The 16,218-nt window shown below is 40.4% G+C and overlaps 1 long non-coding RNA gene across 3 annotated transcripts; it reads left to right on the forward strand.

Moving 5' to 3' along the window:
- Positions 1-1,302: 1,302 nt before the first annotated feature.
- LOC102078549 (uncharacterized) lies at positions 1,303-13,761 on the forward strand. 3 transcript variants are annotated; one of them, XR_001223054.3, is made up of 5 exons: positions 1,303-1,386; positions 1,494-1,567; positions 1,646-1,739; positions 8,396-8,468; positions 13,486-13,761. It is a non-coding gene; the product is annotated as an uncharacterized LOC102078549 (long non-coding RNA). The 3 variants fall into 3 exon arrangements; XR_001223053.3 differs by lacking the exon at positions 13,486-13,761 and adding an exon at positions 8,629-10,327; XR_267426.4 differs by lacking the exons at positions 8,396-8,468; positions 13,486-13,761 and having other exon boundaries at positions 1,646-3,169.
- Positions 13,762-16,218: the final 2,457 nt, after the last annotated feature.

Genomic DNA, 16,218 nt, shown 5'->3' on the forward strand with positions numbered 1-16,218 from the left:
CTAAATGTTCTGCCACCTCCCAACTTACTGCAGTGTAGTAGATACAGCGTCAGTGCTAAGTTTGTTATGTTATTGCATCAGCTCATCTATGACTGCATTCTCCAGCCTGCCTCAGTCACCTTCGGCCTTCTAGTCTGCCTGCCGGACCTCAGCCAATCGCGCCACACTCTCCCAATCTACAGTCCTCTACCTGCTCGGCCATCTGCAACTCTTGGCCTTAAACCATCCACTCCAGCAGCTATTCGAAGTCGGTGCCAGCCTGGGCTAAATTCCTGCTTGTGGGTCAGTAAAATGTCTCAGACCTTCACAGAATGAGGTGGAATGGGAGTTAAGGAAGTGAAAGGTGCAAATAAGCCTGTTGAACTTCAGCATGTGGATTTGTGGTTTGCAAGGTTCGGTTACGCTAAAATCAATTTCACTGTTATTTTAAAAACTGCAGCCACGAACATTTGCCAGCAGATGCTCATGTTTGTCTGCAGACGATTACTAATACACGAGCGGTTTTTCTACCAATCCCTCAACTGTAGCTGAGAATCACCTCTTTTTATGTTTGGATTTGAGAGACGGTGACTGAAATGAGTGTGCTGATCTTGTAGTCTTCACATTTCTTTTGCTGCAGGTATGCGCTTCGCTTGTGATTTTGATGACCCTCCTTCATTTCATTTCATTTCACTGAAATATCCAAATCCAATCAACAGATAATTTCTCAAATTCACTGAATGACTTGCTCCCCAGAGGAGGAGCACTCTTTATATTGTGGATTTCATTAGGTTTTATGAAAGCTATGAAGTTATCTGACTACACTTATGCTCATCCTGATCATGCGTTTCCCCTTCCTCTGTTCAGATTCATGGTTTTAATTTTATCTGAAATTTTATTAACTCTAAAATTCCCTCTAAGTGTCATAATCAGTGAGGCAGGCCGAACTTACACAGGACTCGAGAGATCAGATCTTTATCAAGGGACAAATCCATAGTCTTTATTTACAAGGTCCTTAGAAGGGGAAAGTCCATTAATGAGCTCAGAGCTTCAATCACACATGAACAGGACCAGCATGTTCTGTAAAGAACAGGCGAACAGGTGAGTGATCAGTGAGGCAGGCAGGCCACAGGCTGACTGGAGCTGGTCTCACTAACATGGTTACTTCAACACTCAGACAAAGACTGAAGGTTCTCCCTAACAGTAGTGGGCGGCTGATCAGCAGATGGGAAACAGGTGAGCTTGATTGCTTCAGGTGTGCTGGAGTGGAGGTTGGGAATCCTGGAAGGATTTCACCCCTGCAAGGTAACCGGTGCTTAGGAGCACACACACACACTCATACTGAGAGAGAGAAACAAAAGCTAAGAGAGAAATGGCAGAGATGCAGAAGAGGACCATGACACTACTGTAGGTTTCTGCAAAATACAAGAGGAACCCATTAATGTCATCTGTCACTTCAAACTTGCCCAATATTCTCCTCAGCTCCCTCATCCTCTGTGTCTTTGTATGTTCAGGGATGTGAAATCATCCAATCATCTACCTCAGTTTCCTATGTATATAGTTCCACCACCAGACTAAAGGCTACTAGGTTAGTAAGGAATCCAGTGTTTAGTATTTTGATATGATCTTAACCTGCGGTACAATCTCTCTAACCTCTGTGTTCCAGTGTTACCTGCCAGACTGCGCTTGCTAATCCACCCCAGCCTCACCTTGCCACCTGGCTCACTCTGCACCAACAAAACACCCTCGTTTCTACTCAGGTTTCTCCATCATTGGCTGTATCAGTTCATGCCCTTCATCCTCTCACACCATGTAAAATATAACTCTATGTGGATTCACACTTAAGGACTCTAAAAAGTCTGTTAGGAAATAGGACATTAGAAATATTGTGGTGTGCTTTGACAACATGTCAACATGATGTCCATCACATTTGTGATAATACACCTTTTGTTTCAGTTTACAGTAAAACTTTAGAATTCATCGACTTACAATATCTGTTTCTCATGACTGAATTAGAAATAACTTTTTAAACATGTGTACCAAACGTGTGCATAGCACATCCTTTATATGGGAAAGCTTCACAGTGCTACAGTTGCATTTGGTTACACAGTGGTTGGCGACTGTAGCACAAACAAAATCACTGCAACTGTGTTCAGTGAACTTAGTGTCATCACCTTTGAAAAGCTTGCTTTAAAGATGGGGACCAGGTAACTCCAACCAGCAGCTTTAGTGATGGCAATAAAACTGCTGGAGTCAGTCTGCTGTTAGTTTGTGATTAAATGGGATAAAGTTGGCAGTTGCATGTAAACCAGTTGTGATATTATAAACTCCTCCAGAAATGGTGACATAGTTGCTGCAGGATGGTGGTGGTAAAAATGAAATAGGCTCTCTGCAGCATTGCTTTTTTATATGAATATAACTAGAATAGGATAGTTGGGAACCAGATGAGTCAATGCCCTAATTGCAAAGAGACACTTTACAGAAGAGGAACAGGCTGACTCACAATGATTGCAAAGTATTAAACTAATTATATAAAACTTATTTGCAGCCCTTTGCCAATCTCTCTGAGAGTGATTCCAGTTGATCTAAATAAAACCCCGGCTGTTTGGAGACAGGTTGCCTCCAACCAGGGGAACTATGCCATTAAGAGTCGCCTGAGACATCGAAACAAACTGAAAACACTGAAACATCTTCAATGTCATAAATCAAGAGCAGATCAACGGTGGAGGCATATTCACTAGCTGGGCCCACGTCCTCATTTTAGGTCTGACAGCGTTTTAGTAGGTAAAGGTGAATGCTTTGACATGAATTGAGCTGCGGTTTGGAGAAGGCCTCGAAGGGGACTGGCGATGGCTCCCGGGCCTGGCAGATCCCCATGTACTGGGATGAGGGTGGGGCATGTAAACGAGAATGATCAGCTTGCAAAACTAGGGGAACCTATATAGATGACAGCCAGAAGGAGCGTGTTTGGAGGCGTGGTCTGCTCCTGAAATTGGATACATAATCTCCAATAGAAAAAGGAAGAGACACAGCAGACGTAAGCAAACCGAGAACTAAGGATTACAACAACAAACAAGGATAATTTGAAAAAGGATAATGCTGCACTGTATAAAATAAATCAATAAAAGCTTCTTGGAAAATGCACTTTTCCATAGGCAGTCTTTTTGAACAAGTCATTAAATGACATTAGCACTATATATATGTCCTCTAGGGTGGGTTTTTTTTTTACAATACTTTTGTCAGAAATGCTCTCTCATGATGAAATCATTGCTGGCCTAATCGTTATCCAGTTGTTTTTTGGTGGCACAGTTTTTGTATATGCTGTGTTTAAGCAGCAGGGAGAGCAATCAAACCCCCGGAGATATACAGAGGCGGAGCAGCAGAAATTAATCACCGAGCTATGAAAAATGCATCATTTCAAGAGTCAGGTCTATAGAAACACATGGTAGATGCTGACAGAGGAGGGAGTTAACAACAAGCAGTAAGCAACATTATCCCAACCAGAGGTGAATGAGGTGCTGACAATTTAAATAATCCACCTTGTTTCAGTGAATCATCAGTTTGAAGTCGCTGTCTTCTGCTGAGCTCAGTAGGAGCATTTTTGGGTTGGATTTTCTTGATGTTTCACCTTTTTTACTTTCCTTTTTTATTTAACTTGTAAAACCAAGAAGAGGAAGCCAGTGAAGGTAAAGCCAGGGATTAAATGGTGGAAGTTGAAGAAGGAAGTATGTTCCTTTAGAGTTCAGGCATGAGCTGAGACAGGCTCTGGGTGGTAGAGAAGAGATGGCTGATAACTTGGAAAGTAGAGCTGTAGTGTTGAGAGAAACTGTCTAGAAGGTGTTTGGTGTGCCTCTGGACAGAGGAAAGGGGAGAAGGAGAGTTATTCGAAGAATGGAAGTAATGTGGGATAGCCAAACTAGACAGGAGTACTGGGAGGCTAGGTGTAGAACAAGAGAGAGGTGGCAGAGGGAAATGGTAAGGGTTATATGTGAGGGTATGCACTAAGGAAGGAGAAAAACTGAAAGATTGAGTTAAGGAACTGATTATTAAAGAAACTGAGAGAGAAATGAGGATGCATGTATGAAGTGATGGGAAGGCAGCTGGTCCTGATGACATCACTGTGGAGATGTTTGGCTAAGAGGGCAGATCACAGTCCTGGAGAATAAGATGATGCCTGAAGAATAGAGAGGAAGTGTACTTGTACAGGTGATGTGCAGAGATGTAGTAGATGTAGTGGAGAAATACAGATGAAGGTCTGAAAGAGTTGCCCTGTGTCTTTGTGGAGAGAGATCATACGAGAAGGTGCCAACACAGGAACTGTGGTACTTTATGAGGAATGCAGCACTGGCAGGGATGTATGACATGGTGGTGCAGGACACATAAAGACAGCAGGGCAGTGGTTTTTCAGACAGTGACACTAAGAAAAAGATGGGAGACAGAGCTGAAGATGTTAAGACTTTCTTTGGGAGTGACCGAGACAGAGAGGACAAGATTAGAAATGAGTACATCAGAGAAACAGCTCAGGTTGAGTCAACGTTTCAAAGTCTGAGATGTTTGGATGTTTGCATCTCTGAATAAATGTTCATATCAAAGATAAAGTATAAAGAACTGAGGGGTGCTCAGCTGACTACAATAAAGTAAGTGAAGGGCTACACACTGGACAATTTAAAGGAAGACATGTCACAGGTTACAATATGAGCACTGCCAACATAATAATATAAGATGCAATATCAGCATTTACAGCAGCCTGCATCTCCAGATTGTCTGATATGCATCACTGCACAGGTCCCACTCTGGATTAGAAGAAAGCAGTACAGACTCAGTGCAGGCATTCACCTCGAGATTCCTAATTATGCTGCATATTATAACGGTTACATTTTGCCTTTCTTCTAGGACACTGCAGGTCAGTTTGAGACGTTTCCTGTATTTTATGTATATATCTATCTGGTGGGAATATTATTCATTTTAAAAGGTAATCCAATAGTGGTGCTACAGGATGTAATTACAGGCTAGACGATCACCAAATGTATTCCATTTCATCCTCGGATGAACAGAATGTGTGCACTTGATTCTAAAGCAATTCATCCAATAGCTGCGATGCCTCACATTGGCCAGAAATGTCAGTCTGATGCTGGTGGTGGAGTCAAACTCGGGGAATCCCATGAATATGACGCATCATCTGGAACCAAGAATGTCTCTACCAAAGTTTGTTCCAGTTAATCAGTGAGATGTTTCTGTTTCTTTTGCATTGCAAGATTGACTTGTTGGTGGTACTAGGTGGTCTAGATGAGCACCAAAGACATTATGGCCTTTCGTCTTCTAGAAGCTTTGAATATTAATAATATGGAAAAACCATCAGATGTCGAGACATTTCAGCCAGACGAATGTTCCATGTTCAGACTACATACAAACACATCAGTTACAGTGGACATCACGTCAGAGTATCTCACTATAAAGTGTTTTCTATAAGCAGACATGAACTCTGGACTCTGCATATGTGACCAGTACACAGGCAAAGCTAAAAACCAGTCCACAGTAGGGCCGTTAATTCTTAAATCCTGTTTTTGTTTTGCCCTTGAGTGAGAAACGATCCACACACACACCTAAACCCCACCAGAAAGCTTCAAGGCTAGGCCTCTGAAGCAAAATACCTTAAACAGGTATTATTATTATTCTGCAGGCTTAATGCAAATGGTTTTCTATAAGGTGACAACAAGTGGCTTGTCAGGAAATCCACACAAATGCCAAAAATGGACACTGAAACACACTGCAGAAGTATTTTGAATTTAAAATAGGAAAATGTATTAATATTTTATATTGAGTCAAAAGTGCACTTGGCTAAAAATCAGTTTGCAGTGTGGTAAGAACAGCACTAATGCTAAAGGTTAATATTCTGTGAAAGGTGGAAGCGCTGCATTTAGACTCCAGCCTTCTTAATGCTTACATGACATCAATGCATTGCACAGATGTAAGAGTGAGAAAGCTAAATATAAGCTTTGTGACAAAAGGTCCTGGAAATGCAGCAGGGCAGTGGAAAGAAACTGCACAGCCTGAGCACATGAGCACGTTACAAAAACCTCTCAGGGTTGGAGTTATATAAAAGTTTTGATTCTTGCTCTTAGAGGGTGAGCAAGAAGGGTTGGGGTGGGGCGTCTTTGCTCTGACAGATCATTGTATACACACAGCAGAGCTTCTATTTGTCAGATGACAGCTGTTACAGCAGGTTTTTCATTTGCCAAATTACCCAGAATAACTCCTCCTTGGAAAGAAGACAGAGATGAAGGAACCACAAACAGCAGTTTCTGTAGATGAAAACAATGAAGCAGCGTTGATCTGTGCAGTGCTGACAAGAAGTGGAACAAGCAGTCACCAGCAGCAGAGCAGGATCAGGGGTGACTGTGGGACTGGGAACATAAAGAAGAGGCCTCGTTTTAAATGCAAAAACTGATTGGTGTTTTTGTAGATCAGGTGATTCGAGGGGGGTTTTAGCAGAGCATATACATGGATCGCAGAATTTCTTAGAAAGAACTCGTCTTATGGAATTACTGTTGCAAAATGTCATGCTGTAATCAAGTACTTTCACCTGAGTTCTTTCAAAAGCAGTTCCACACAAAAACCCCCACATGACGCCAGGCAATCTCCAAAAAATGACACCTATGCCATTCAGTATTCTGCAAACTGAGGAATTCATTTTATTGAACGCCTCAACATGAAAATAATACAAACAATCAGTTCCTTAGACTGAGCTCTCAGCCAGCAGAAGCGGGCTGTGTATTCATTCAGCCAGCTGGAATTTAACAACGCCTGTCTGGAAAGGGTATTAAGATTGCGTGTGTGTGTGTGTGTGTGTGTGTGTGTGTGTGTGTGTGTGTGTGTGTGTGTGTGTGTGTGTGGCTCATTGAGGAATAGGAAAAAAAAAAAAAGCAAAACGGAATGAAAAAGAGGTAAATGTGAGGAAGAGACAGCGAGACTCAGCAGGAGAGGAAGTCAGAGAAAATGATGGATAGCGAGGACAGAAAAATAAGAATGCGATTGTGACTGGGCCAAACAAGAACCTGGATGTATTTTGGAGATTATAATGGCCCCTGTTCCAGACCTCATTTATTTTTGTTTGTAGGATGTCACAGCTCTTTTTAAGCACCCTGGTGCACACTTTATCTATTTTCTTTCTTTACCTGACTGTCTCTCAACCATTCCTTTCCTTTAATTTCTTTATCAAATTCCCCTTTTTCCCCATCGCGTCGGGGCATTCTTCACTGTCTCTGTCGTCCTTACTGTTTCCCAGCCTTTTGCCTGAGAAGTTACTGTCTGCATCGAGCACAACCAACTTCATTTTAAAGAAGTCATGCTGTATCTTATTCTTTGAATTCCAGCCAATTACATGTAATTTTCATTAGCACTACCTGGCGATGATTTCACTTATTGCTGTACAGTGAAAGCAGAAGGCTGCATCTTGTTTTCATCTGTTAAAATGAAGCAGGTTGTAATCCAGGTTAGATTAAGGCTACGTTCACACTGCAGGTCTTAATGCTCAATTCCGATTTTTTGATCAAATCCGATTTTTTTGTCTGCTTGTTCACACTACAAATAAAATGTGACAGCAAACGCGCTCTAGTGTGAACGCTCAAAGCGGCCCGCATGCGCAAAAGCAGACATCACTCACAACGCGCTCTGTTTAGACCCAGACCAAACAGTGTTGTTTGACTGATGGCCCTTAATATAAAGACTTGTTTCGGACTTTACGTTTCCCAATTTTGCTTTAAGTTATAAAGTTATTTTGTTATTTACATATGGCCTAATAATTATCCTTATTGCTGTTTTAGAGGAGCGGTGCTTCAAAGGACAATCTGCAGATTTCTGTCAGAATCTGCAGATTATACAGTACAAATAAAATGTTCACGTTGTCTTCCCAACAGTTTCACTGACATCTACACTGGATGGCCAGGAAGCGTTCACGATGTCTTCTCGGGTGCTTCTCCGGCGCTGATAATTGGCGTCTGTCTTGTGTCAGTGACGTAAAAGACGGATTTAATGCGACATGACCGTTCAAACAGCAGTCGCTTTCTAAAACATCGGATATGTATCGGATTCAGTACCACATACGAAAGTGACCCAGATTGGATTTGAAAATATCGGATTTGTGCCGTTCACACTGTCATACCATGATCGGATATGGGTCGCATAGGGTCAAAAAAATCGGATTTGATGCGCTTTCGCCTGCAGTGTGAACGTAGCCTAGGAGTCCTGGACCGCAAAGATCAAGGTGTAGTTCAAAGCGTTTGCTGTAAATTTGAACCACTCAATGAAACCGTGAGCAGATATTTGTTTTGTGAAGGGACCTCGGTTTTAAATGTTGAGCTTGATTTTATATTGAGCTCATCTGTTCTTAATAGCTGTCTGTTTTCTTCTTTGTCAGCACAGCGAGACAGTCGTTGGCACTGTGGCCCCATAACAAGGGGGATGGAATCCAGTGGTCAGCTTAAACCCAGGTAGGGTAACACGGTGGTGTAGTTTCCTTGTTTTCCCCATGTTTGCATGGCTTCTTCCGCGGTTCAATGATATGCAATTAGTCTGGCTATTCTAAATTGCTCATAGGTGTGAGTGTGAATGGCTGTCTGTCTCTCTGTTCCCTGAATAAACCTGTCCAAGGTGTACCCTGCCCTATGGTAGCTGGGGTAGGCTCCAGTGACCCTGATAGGGAGAAGTGGAAAAGAATGAATGGATGGAGGTTCAAAACAATAATGTAGGAGGGGAAGTGGATGGATGAAAAATGGATAGATGCTTCCATTTCTTCACTTTTAAGGAGAATAAGCCCAACGAGAAATGTGATATTAGTCAATGAAAAATTGTACAATAAGACATCACATTTTCTGATACAAATGAGTAAAAATTATAGAAGAAACTGACTGACACTGACTGACACTGGGTTTAAATGGAAAGGACATTCATGGTTTTTAGCACCAGAGTGGTACAAGGTTGCCAATCTGTAATAAGATCCTTGACAATAATTCTTTCCACTATGCAATCAAAATTATATGGATGCAGTTACTTTCAGGGATGTCAAGTCTTCCTTTAGGAAAACAATTATGTGACACTAAAACACAGAAAGCAATAACTCGTAATGTCAGTGAACGAGTGCACTAGTGCAGCTCATCCTGACTGAACTGGATTGCAGTTTAGATCATCATGTCATGGGGAGGAAGTAACATGTTCAGAAATTCAAATATACCATTTCTCCTTACTTTATACAGTACATGATGTATTTATTTGTTGCAAAAGTTTGAAACATTTTGTGTTTTGCATTCTACTCTTCATTCATTGTTTGTTCCAGTCCCAGTGACATCTTGACATATTTGCATCTTCTTCTGACCTTGTGACATTTTTGAAAATGTTTATCAAAGGACACAATATGCAGGCACAAGGATTGGCAGGTGGGAGCACTGACATGAAGATTTAATGTAGAAGCTACACATACCGATGCACGATGCCAGTAGGGGGGATAGGAAGATCCAATAAATAAATAAAATCCAAAAAGCAACAGGATCTATCCAAAAGGCAGGGAACACACAAGAAAACAGGGACAAAGAGCACACAGAGGTAAGGATAATAACTAACAGTTACCTCAGTATAGACAGAGGAAAGTAAAAATGAAAGGCTAAAATATCAGTCATCCAGTGCTCAGTGAAGTTACCGAAGTAGCAGTAATTCAAAGTTATGCTAACTGGCTCATGTTAGACTACTGTCAGTTTCAGCTGATAAGGCATGTTTGATGTGAAGGATAGCCAAATGTTGCAGGGGTTGCAGTGTTGCTGCACTACCACAGAGGTTGACTCCACAAAAGAAACTGAAATACAATAAAAATCAACATTAAGTCAATAAAATAATTAATAAAAGGCAAATTACTTCACACAAGCAGAAATGAGATAAAATGATAATTCAGGATCTAGACAACTGAAGCTGAGCATAATGATTTTAGTGCTTTTAAATACTAATAATGTTGGAGCACATCCAATATGATGGGTGAGCTCCAGCAATTTAGAAAAGGTAAAATTGATGATTCACAGATTGGTGAGCAATGTGCCTTGTGATGAGTTTTTCAGTGTGTACTGTTAGGTTAATAACAAAAAAATCTTACTCATCTTAATCTTTGTAATAATGACAGTTTCTGTAAACATCACTGCTCCTGTAATATTACTGTGTATTCATTCTATTGTGTTTTTATTACATTATGCTTCTGTTTGTACAAAATATACATAGGTAACAGTGAGCATGCAGTTATATACAGTTTTTCACTGTGTAATCTCATTTATTTGATGAATTATCTGTATTTTACTTACCTTATTTTTCATTTATCAGCACTTTTACCATTTCATTCAAATTGTTGTTTTTTCTCGTTGAAAAGATAAAGAACCTCAGAATACGAAAACACCCGAGTGAAAAATTATTGGAAAGCTTTTTAAAATTACAAAAAAAGGGATTTCTTCCAGGAGTCGGTTCTTTAGTCACTTTAAAAGTATCAGATGAGGAATTTACAAAACCAGATAAAGAACACTGAGGTGGAACGACATCAGTGACTTTCTCTCTACCACCAAGATTATGAAAGATAACGTACTATAGAGTCCACACAAGAAAAGAAAACCTTCACCTCAGTTATTGGCTCTAAGTAGTTAAAATGAATTGTACAGCAGAAGGGAACATGTAGAGTTGTGTCTGCCGGTTTACCTTGGGAAATATAATCCAGTGTGTGGGAGTAAGAGATAACCCTGTCAACACTTCAAATACATGAAAGTTTGCTTTATATATATATATATATATATATATATATATATGAAGATTTTTAATGCAGATTTGCAGAGAACATGACAGGAAGCTGCTGCAGTGTAAAAGAGTGGAAGACAAAAAGATAGAACATGGAGAGAAAGGAAAAGGAGCAGTAGTGCGAGAGATGTGGCTTCACAGAAAGTTGTAAATCACTGTGCTTAGCACCAAGGACACTACTGAAAACATGTCTTTATGCTTCTGTCACGACTCATCAAGCTAAAAAAATCTTCTCTTAATAAACAAGCACACAGATAGCTGTGGGTTTCACTCAATTTCTGGCTTTTGAAGCAATAATTATTCATACAATTAGGAAGTTTTTAATCTAATTATTCATATCTTATTTTGTGTAACTGCAGGACATGAAATGCGGGCCCGTCTATGACTCATAGTAGGAAAAATGATCAGTCTGTTTGGTTCAAGTGACAGTGTGACAATGAGCCAGCCAGCACATTACCAGGGCCCTGAAAGTGAACCAGTTAAATGGAATCCAGCCCTCATTCATTTTAGTGTTTACACCTGTGATTTGTCATTAAGGAGAGCTTATCAATCAAGATAATGAGAATGTTAATTAATGTCAGGTTTAAATGCAAACACTGCTGATCACCCTCTCCATCCTCTGGGTCACCAAGGCCAGTTTGCACTAGTCTCACATCCAGTCACTACCAGTGTTAATTTAAATGGGACTTTACAGTATTACAAAAAAACAAATCCCATTCATTTAGAAACAAGCGCTGCACTCTCTGCAGTTATCAGTCAGTTTAACAAGCCTACAGTTTCCCATAGTTCTGTTAGGTCGTACATGTAGCGGGGTGCTTGGTCCCATCAGCAAACTAAAGTACACTAAAAGCTAAAAAGATTCATAAAACTGTTTCTAGTGTCAAAAAAGTCACAAAGCCCAGGACTAGCAGAAAAAGGTAACAAGAGACAATAAGGACGTCAATGACATTCAATATTTTCAAGTAAAGATGGAAAAAAAACCCCACTGATGACATGAAATGGGCTGTTCCCAAGTTAAACTTTTCAACTTCAAGGTGAGTGATGTGACTACCAATGACAACACAGAATACCACTGACTGACTTATGACAGGATGGTTTACTTAGAGGCAAATTTATGGGTTACCAGGCAACTGGAGACTGAAATGTCAACAACAAAGTGATTCATGATGAGTAAGCTTCCATCCAGGAGATTAGGGTTCAAGTATTCTGTAGAATCGTTATATGTTACTTTTTCACTTACTTTCTTTTCATTTAAAAAAATTAACTATAACAGGAGGTAATAACGAAGGGATTCGACTGCCCATTGGGTCGCCAAGCACTCCACTATGGTGCTGTACCGAGCCTCCCGCTCCTGCTTTTTGGTCTTGGGACGTAGGGAGGATGCAATGGCTGCTGTTTCTCAATCTGCGGGCGCACCTGCCTAGTCCCAAGAACAAAAAGCGGGAGCGGGAGGCTCGGTACAGCACCACAATACTTACATCTGTCCAACCACACACTCCTTTGGGTTCCTGCCTCAGTAGTTTTGGATTTAGACTGCTACACTCAGATACTAACAGACACAAACAGAGAGAAGCCCCCTTCTCTGAAGAATCTGGGAGGGGAGATAGTCTAGCACTAGTGGACAAGAGGCGGTTGCCATGGTAATAGGAGTGTTGTCTGCAAAAGGGTCATCTCTATATAAGGACATGTGCAGAGAGGTGCAGAACAAGAAACGTGAGCCGATATCAGACCTAAGGCCACCCTCAACTGGTTCTACCAATCATGTTAACATTCTGTTTCTGTGACCCGCATTAAAAGTGCGTACTGCCTGGGTGTGGCAGTCTTTTCTCTGAGCCAGAGAGACGGAGGTCCATGGCGCCATGTAACTAATCTGAAATTCTAAACATTTGATAATAAATTGTGAAAACTTATAATTTGAGCATATTTGTCTTTTCTCATGAAACCCAACACTTGTCATTATTTTATTCGCCCCAGCTGTGTTTCCCGTGCGTTTCCCTTTCCCTCATCATCCCTCTGTGTATATGTTCTGTCAGCTTCACTCTGTTCTTTGTCAGACTGTCTGTTTTCCATGTCTCCAAGTTCCAGGTATCCGTGTTCCTCCTTTTAGTTCTAGTTTTTCCAGTTTAGGTTATTGTTTAGTGTTATCTTGGTTCGCCTTGCCTTTTGTTTTGTGTTTTTCCATCAGCCATAATAAACGGCTCGTGTTTTGTTAAGTTTAATCCAGCCTCATGTGTCTGCTTTAGGGTCCACTCCATGCACCGGCCACCCACCTGTGAAAGGAGCAAATTATCCCCAACATGTGCAGCTTTGCTCTCAGGTTCAGAACGAACTGAATTTCATATTTTGCTGGGCTTCGCATTGTGTGCGTTCTTATTTTTCTGTCCTTGCTATCCATCATTTTCTCTGACTTCCTCTCCCGCTAAGTCTCGCTGTCTCTTCCTCACATTTACCTCTTTTTCATTCCGTTTTGCTCTTTTTTTTCCTATTCCTCAATGAGCCTTCACAAACAAGAGAGGGTCTAACCAGGGATCCCAATTTCATTCATCCTCATGAATCAACTTCATGGTCTTATTCAGCTGCTCCACCAGTCAGTCTGAGGGTCGTAGATACTGGACCAAAATGATTTAATGCCCAGCAAACCATAAGGTTCTTTTAGTGTTTGAGACATGAACGATGTGCCCTGATCAGTTTCAGAATGCCGACTTGGGAGATGACCTGAAACAGCTCCTGTGCCACTGGCATCGCCTCTTCTGTAAAGAGGAGTGGGTCAAAATCCCTTGTGAGAATTCATCGAACCTGCTGACCAACTACAGGAAACATCTCACCACAGTTCTTGCCACAAAGGGTTTTGCCAACAAGTACTAAGTCATGCTTTCCTTAGGAATCAAATGCTCATATCACTCAATGACAAATTAACTTGTAAAATTTATGAAATATGTTTTTCTCTGAATTTTCAGTTCACATTTTCTCTCTCTCCATTAAAGTGAAGCTACTATAAAATTAGAGGCTGTTCATTTCTTTGTAAATGAGCAAACTCAGGAATTCAGCAGGAGATCATATAATTATCTCCCCTACTATACACACCTACTCACACTGATAGGGAGGTAGCAGAGACGCAGAGAGGTCAGCTCCAAGAGGACCAGAGGGTCTTTAACATTTCATTAATATTTTTAATCCCCCTGCAGATACTGACAGTTAACCATGTCACACATTCCATCTGTGATTTTCTTGTTATTGATTGATTTTTATATACTTTTTCAAATCTCAAGATGTATTTTTTTCAGAGCTCTGAGGTCCTCACAGCCAGTACAAACATATGATCTTATACATTAAGATGCATCACTGTCACGGCTTTACTTTCTGTAAAAGTCAGCACATGCTACAGCTATGTACAGAGTTTCCACAGTGAGCATTCCAGGAAATGGAGGAAAACTTGAAGGTTGTTGTTGCTCTGATGGTGCAGAAAAAGGAAAAAACACCAACTTGACTTCAGAAGATCAAAGTCTTTATTGGGGACTACAAATATTTCTCATTTTCACTGAGATCCATCAAAAGATGCTGGGAAGTGATGGAAAGTAATGAAGCTGATGTACAATAAATTTTTATTGAGCACATATCATGTGACCCAAACAGCCTTCATCTCTTACTATTAGTTTCCTTTTTAGAAATATGATGCTCCAAAGAACATATAAACATGGATTCCTTGGCATTCCTGCTTTTACATAAACATATTAACACCGAACATTTAACTGATATAGTCAAATAGTTTCTTTCCTCTCCATCTTTATTCTCTATTTGCGACTTACTGAATGTTTAGACAGGATCAGATTTTACCCATCAGCATTGTGTGTCATCATTGATAAAAACAGGTTCAAACAGTGAGTGCTAAGACTGCTGACATTGATGCTTGTAAGTAATTTCTTTGCTATAAGATTTGTCAATTTCAAGCTGCCGATATAGGCTCCTTTCCTAGCTCCAAATTCTCTTTAGTAGGTGAGCATTACTAAAACCTAGACTCACTCACTCACCCACTGTGAAGCTGGAACTAAGAAATAAGTGCTTAAAGTTAAAGTTTTAAATATTAGCACCATCTTCTGACAGCATGGAAGGTGAAGCCATGTGGTTGGTTGGTTGTGGCTAATAGACTTGCATTAGTTCATGTTAGCTACCTAGCTAACAGAGGAAAATAATGACATTCAAGCTGAAAATCAGTGTAAGGGGACACTTTTGTGCTGTCCAATGAGTTTTATGTTAAGAAACTGAGGATATAATGTCTACTTTCACTCTGTGTCTCTCTAGCAGTAAGATATGGCTGTTAGCTGTAAAGTTTCGTAAAGCACTTTATGAACAGTCTGGAGCCTGTTTGAGCCAGGTGACAGGTGGGTCACCGGACCAGCAGAAACTGACTTTTCCTCCTCTGGCCAAGTGGCGCAATAATCTGAGGCAATCAGCACTAATTTATGCAATAAAATAATCTCTCTCCTCCCAAACACATCCAGACTAGTGTGAAAGATTTCCCAATGCTACCAACTAAAGGATATAAAAAAAAAAACCCCACACATATTGTAACTCTGTCAGTAAATCCCCAACATAAAAACTACAGCAAGTTCTCAGATGCAGGTCTGACATAGTCTACACTGTGGCACCTTTTAAATAGAGGAAAACCAAAAAGGGGCACTGGTTGACAGCTTATGTTTTTGGGGTGCCTGTGTTACGTGCATTTGGTGTCAAAATTTCATATTATTCCTCAAGACAAACTTCTCCCAGTCTATGACATCCATTCAAAGACATGACAGCATTGCCCTGTGGACTATATTTCTGACAGGTTCCTGCTATGGTTGGTGATTCTGTGAATGTGATTTGCATAACAAAGCCAGGACCAAATGCATATTACATTTGTGTTGATTAAAGTACAGATAAGAACATATCTATAGTATAAGCTGCTGTTTACACCTCCTTGTTATCAGCATGAGACACTTATCATGGAATTACAGTAAACTAATATAAACAGAGATTATGTTCATTCCTATTGTGATATAAATAAATATATATTCATATAATATATGTTTATATAAATAAATTTTCTTTAAGGACAACAATCTTTGTCTGGTCCACATTCAGCAGTTACCAGCATTTGATCAGGGTAAGGTCTACTCAGCTTTTTCTTAAATTTGTGCTTATTCTTTTTCAAGCCATTGCACAGTGGATGAACACGCAAACCTTTTTTCTTCATATAAAAATAAGCTGCTTTTTATTAAGTAAAGAAATTATGGAGATGCACAGTGCAGCAGAATATGCTGATGTCTGCTCAGTGCAGTGCCGTAGAGTAATTCACAGCACGCGGTCTGCAATATAAACTTTGATCACTGAAAAAAAAATTGACAATAATTCAAAAGATCAGGTCTGATTACAAGAGATTCC

The sequence above is a fragment of the Oreochromis niloticus genome, linkage group LG2 (genome assembly GCF_001858045.2).
Source record: "Oreochromis niloticus isolate F11D_XX linkage group LG2, O_niloticus_UMD_NMBU, whole genome shotgun sequence".
Lineage (NCBI taxonomy): Eukaryota > Metazoa > Chordata > Actinopteri > Cichliformes > Cichlidae > Oreochromis > Oreochromis niloticus.